This window comes from Bacillus rossius, unplaced genomic scaffold (genome assembly GCF_032445375.1).
Source record: "Bacillus rossius redtenbacheri isolate Brsri unplaced genomic scaffold, Brsri_v3 Brsri_v3_scf915, whole genome shotgun sequence".
Classification (NCBI taxonomy): domain Eukaryota; kingdom Metazoa; phylum Arthropoda; class Insecta; order Phasmatodea; family Bacillidae; genus Bacillus; species Bacillus rossius.
In genome coordinates this window covers 7,501-13,193 of record NW_026963157.1, presented here as the reverse complement: position 1 = coordinate 13,193, position 5,693 = coordinate 7,501, and the positions used below count along the sequence as shown (strand labels likewise).

General features: G+C 36.9%; 1 non-coding gene across 1 annotated transcript; it reads right to left on the bottom strand.

Moving 5' to 3' along the window:
* Positions 1-4,101: 4,101 nt before the first annotated feature.
* On the bottom strand, positions 4,102-4,220 carry LOC134545994 (5S ribosomal RNA). Its single transcript, XR_010078959.1, has one exon. It is a non-coding gene; the product is annotated as a 5S ribosomal RNA (ribosomal RNA).
* Positions 4,221-5,693: the final 1,473 nt, after the last annotated feature.

The following is a 5,693-nucleotide window of genomic DNA, read 5'->3' as shown; positions in this document are numbered from 1 at the left end:
TCCGCGATGGTGGCGGTGTGGACCATTATTTCGTCCTTCCCGCGGTTTGTGCATGTGAAGCGCTCGGTGAGGGCATTCTTGAGTGTATGGTACACTCGCGGGTACTGGTGCCCCTGGTCAAGGAACACGAAGAGTGGCTTGACGCGATGGGCCTTGGGCGCTGCCGCAGGTGGCTGTTGGTTGGGGGGGGCGGGGCCCGCCTGCTCGGTTGAGGAAGAGGCCGCCATCTCGTGGTGCGACCTCTTCGCCTTTTTCGTGGCGACTGTCTGCCAGTCGCCATCGGTTGCGTCCTCCTGAGGGGAGGGCATTGAGTCGTCCATCTCTGTCATTATGTCTTTAAGTCGCGTCAGCCTCACACTCGTGAGCACCCACTGACCGTCCCCCGGGGCTAAGTTAGCCGGGTTCAGGCTAGGCTGAAGGGGATCTAACTCCCCGGGTGTCTCAGAGCTCGTTGGTCGTTAATACTACCTTTACCTGGTACCGTTACACTCTACCTGCCTGCGCACTCTGGGTGCACAGGCTACCTTTCAGGAAAACACTGGGTAGCACTGTGAAGTGCTACACACAGCTTTAGGCGCGGAGCTCCTCTCCGTACGTCCGTCCTCGGCCAAGGCTCAAGGCAAACCTCTTTTCTCTCTGCAAATATCTGGTTACCCAATTTTCTGGTTGCGGACGGTTCAGAAAATTCTCGATGCCTTGCTCACGTAGGGAGCAGCGCACTTTGGACAGCGAAAGTAATGTAGGGCTTCTTTAGCACTGATTTTTCAATGTTTTCTAAATGTCAGCAGTCTACGATGACATAATGGGCAGTTCCACTAATAGTGTAATTTTTTTATGGCAGCTGCACTGTTTAATTTGCACTGCGAGCTGTTTAAATTTACTGCTACACCAAACAGGGAACTTTTCATTTGCAGATGTTATTCAAGGAATCAAATACGTAATTTGTGCTGGAATCACTTGAAAATGGTTAAATTAACTTAGGTATACTTTAGTGTATAGTATGCTGAAAATGTGGAGATAATTTCATGAAGGCTGTTTGCTGTGGAAGCACTAGCAAATCACCTTGTTCAGTGCCACCTGGAATGGCTTTCTTCGTGCACCTCCAAGGATGATGTGATTATTATTGTGAGTAAATTTTGTTTACATTTTCATTGTGTGAATAATAAAACTTTTAACTGTACACACAACAAGCATTTCACTTGGATCTGATGCATTCTCAAGAGTGCAGTTTCTGTTTAGCTTTTAAAACTGGCTGCCCTTCAATTCACTCAAGGTGCAGATGCAAGTTGCTGATGAAGTATTCCACACACATGCTACATTGGAGAAATATTTTAATAAAAATTAAAACTCTTGCAGGATTTCGAATAAAAACTATCCTATTTATCCCTTCTATGTTTTGGTACTGCGAAATTGAGAGAGGTAAGTAAGTTGTGAGGTTATTTTTACTTGCTTGCATGTGAGGTTAGCAGAGCAAAAATATTTTTGAAATTGCAGATACATGGTCACTTTATTTCGTTGCAAACATTTATAAGCTCGTAATCTTATTTAAAGTCTCCATACTTAATGCGTTTGGAAAACCTTCTTTCTCTCAATTTTACAATGGAACAAAATTTTACTTGTATGTGTACATTAATTCCATCTCTAAATGATGTAGGTTTACGCACCGAGATCAGGTACATTGTAGAGAGAAAAACACACGAGTACCTGCTTATTTTGAAGTTTTAATGAGTATATTAAAAAAAAAAAAAAAAAAACGATAAAAATATAATTGAAAAAGTATATTATTCACGTATTTTTGAGGATGAGGGGAGGGGGTGTTTTTGTCCGATGGTCGTTTATCTTTAAAGAAATTTCCGTTGGACCTGTGCGTTCTTGCTCTGCCAATTCTCGAAAAATGAAATATTTTAAGTCGTCTTTTATGTGCTAACTTCATTATATTTGGCTGCATTCGTATTTTTATTAGTTTTGAAACATTCATGTCACGGAAAATAATCATAAACCAGGACAAAAACGTTTTGACTAAATGTTCTAGGTTGGTTGTAAAACATTTTCTTATTTTATTTCACATCGGAAACATCTGTTAAGTTGTAAGCTTTGTAATGAATGCGACAGTCACTTGTTCGCTGAAGTGTTTGTTTAAGAAATTAGTATTGTAAATTTGTTTATGGTCTTGTTAAATGAAATTTTAAGTGAAATCATTTGGGAAAACAGAGGCTACAGGAATTTTCAACACAACTTGATGACCGACGTTGTGACTAGTGTGGGAGTGTGTGCTCGTGTAAATATCAATTTTTCTTACTCCTCGTGCCGGTCAACAGGAAAACAGCGAGTGTGTTATCTCATCGCGGGCGTGTGATTGCGTGTGGTAAATTGTGCTAGGTTAATTACCGCAAAACTCCACTGTGTGCAAATATGTAGTGTGTCGCTGTATGCAAATATTTGGTATGTCTTTTTTTTTTTTTTTTTTTTTTTCAGGCAATACACACTTTGAATTTTACACAATTTCGATGCTGCAACCTAAGTGTATACATGCGAATAGGATTGCTTAAATGAAAAAGTAAAGTAGGAGGTAAGTGCAAATGTTTCCAGGAGGTTATGCACACACAATCTATTTTATGAATTAATAGTTATTATCTAAGAAAATGATAGAAGATTATAAATAATGTGTGCAGAATAATACAGAATTTGCATGTTACACAAAAAAAAATATATATATATATTCCAAATATTGTTAGCAAAATGCACCTAGATTAGTGAGCTGGATTTTTTTTTTTTTTTTTGTATTTTTGTTCTGTTGATCCCACGTGGAGTCAAGGCTCCGGGATATAGAACATGTATGTGCAGACAATTAATATTTACATGATGCAAGTTACCAAGAAAAAAAATTTCAAAAAAAAAAAATACATAACATGTTACACAATTTAACTTTATGCAAAACATGAAGCAGCTGTTATCACAAGTCCATTCAACAAATTAACAGTTCAATTTCTCTATTATCAATCAAATTAAAGAATAGCTTCAGAGGGTAGGTAGGATATTCTAGAAGAATTTTTTTTACTGTTTTTTTTTTTAATACTGGTAAATTGTTTTAGTTATTTTCTGTGATATTAAGTTGTAAAGTTTTACTCCCAAGTAATTTAGTCCATTTTCAAATCGCCTAGTGTTATGTTCAACTATCCTCAATTTACTAGCATTTCTGGTGTTATACCTATGTGCGAATATCTAAAAAAAAAAAAAAAAAAAAAAAAATAATAATTTTTTTTTTCTTCTTTTTCTTAAGAATGAATAAAAAGTTTCTAGAACGTATTCATTTATGGCAGTCAGGACTTTAAGTTTTTTGAATTTTGGTCTGCAGTTAGATGATTTTTTATCTTTTGTTATTATTCTAATAGCTCCTTTTTTTTTTTTTTCCCCCAATGTTATATGGCAGAAAGAGTAGAGCTATGGCTACTGTGACATCATGCATTGATGGGAAGGTTATTGTTGGATAACAAAAATTTAGATGATATAATTTTTATTTTTTTCCATACACAACACATTGCAGGTACAATTTTACAGGTTACAGCTGTACCACCTCTAGTATTGCTGCCGACCATCCAACAAATGAGCACACTAAACAGGCATTGATGACATTGTTATCAACGTCTTTTTGAATCTCTCATTATTATACATAACTGCCCACTGAAACAGAGAAACTTCAAAATAGGTGTGTGTGTGTGTGTTTATATATATATATATATATATATATATATATATATATATATACATATATACATACATACATACATACATACATACATACATACATACATACATACATACATACATACATACATATACACTTATCTATTTATTTTTTCACTTTGAATTTTGTATGAGGTATACACATGCAAAGATTCACAGCTGCTGCTGGGTGGGTGAGTGAGTGAGTGATTGATTGATTGATTGATTGATTGATTGATTGATTGATAGAGAGTGAGTGTGTGTGTGTGTGTGTGTTAGGGGGGGGGGGGGGGGAAATGTGGTGATTGTGGGGGAAAAAAAAATTTAAAATTGAAATTTTTAAAAAAAAATTTTTTTCTGTAGGGTGCAAAATAGTAGTGCCAACGGCACGTGGTGTTCCCAAGCGGTCACCCATCTAAGTACTAACCACGCTCGACGATGCTTAACTTCGGTGATCGGACGAGAACCGGTGTGTTCATCGTGATATGGCCGTTGGCAATGATATAGATGTTTTTTTTTTGCAGTTTGTATTTGCCACTCGAAATAGCTATACCAGGTGTGATTGTTACAAACAACAGGAGAAATCGTGTAATGAACACTCTTTTACTTCCCCCCCCCCCCCCCCCCCCTCCCCCCACACAACACCCACCACCCTCACCATCCCAACCACCAAAGCCCTCTTCAAAATACACTCTCACACACACACACAAACCCACACTCTATAACTGATGAACATTACCATAACTTCTTAAAGCCATTAGATAATATTTAACTCAAGAAAGGTATTGTGATATGTTTAAAGAAAGAAAGGTGAAACCTTTAACTTTACCAGCAGGTATTAGTATCACTGAGGTATCTTCTAGGTTGTAGCAGCAATAGTAGTAATAATAATAAAATTAAATAAGGTAATAAAAAAGAAAAGTTATACATGTGATCAAATCATGAATGTATAAAACTGGAATGAATTTAAATTTTTTTTATTTTTCTTCATAGGCTGTTTTGAAATTGATGAGTAAGTGCCTCTTCTTTTAAATTTTTTAATGCTGAACACTGTTACATAAGAGATGAATGTTTAGAAAATTTAAAAAAAAAAAAAAGCTAGCCCAGCCCCCTCCCCCCCTCACACAAAATCCAAACAAAAAAAAAAACACCCTCCTTCAAAACATCACATAATCATCCAGCCAGCAGTGCAGACGAGAAATTTGCACTCGGGGCCGCCATTTTGACGATAAATTCTTGCATGGCACACCAAAGGTAGGAAAGAATTTAAAAAAATAAAAATAATGGGCGAGCACCCTCGCGTCTGCCTGTAGAAAATGAAGTTAAAAGTAACATAACCTAAAGACAGGCACACACTAGGGTGCTCCCAGGCGGTTGAGAAATTTTTTCCCGCCAAAAGACTTATATATATTATTTATTTTACTGTTTTTGGCAGGGGGCTATGTCGGTCTGTGTGCAAAGTAGTTCCTACTCCCGCCGCCAGGAGCGCGCGCGGTGGGTAGCGATGTTGTTTTTTCTGCTTTCATTTGTTTATTATTTAGAGGGTTAATGCTATGTAAATGTACGCAAGTTTGGTTATGTGTCGGTAGTTGTGCGAGATTTAATTTCCGAAACGAAATTTGACTTTCATCGGCCTGCATTTCTCACTTATTCGGAAAATACATGTGTGTTTATGTATGTATAATAATCGAGTGATTTTGTAATAATTTGGAAGTTTTGTTTGCGTGTGCGATGTGGGGAAGAAAAGGTGTGCACACGAGTCCTAGGGCTATATTTTTTTTTATTGCGAAATATTTACTTCATGTGGTGAAAAATTTTAAATTATTTGTGATGCAAGTGAAATTTTTTTTTTTTTTTCAGTTGGGTGATGTGTTTGTCCTCGTTTGTGTGCAAGGAAGCAAACATGCTGAAGGTAAGGGGCCATAAATGACACTTTAAAATATTAGTTTACCATTAATTTTGGTTAAATA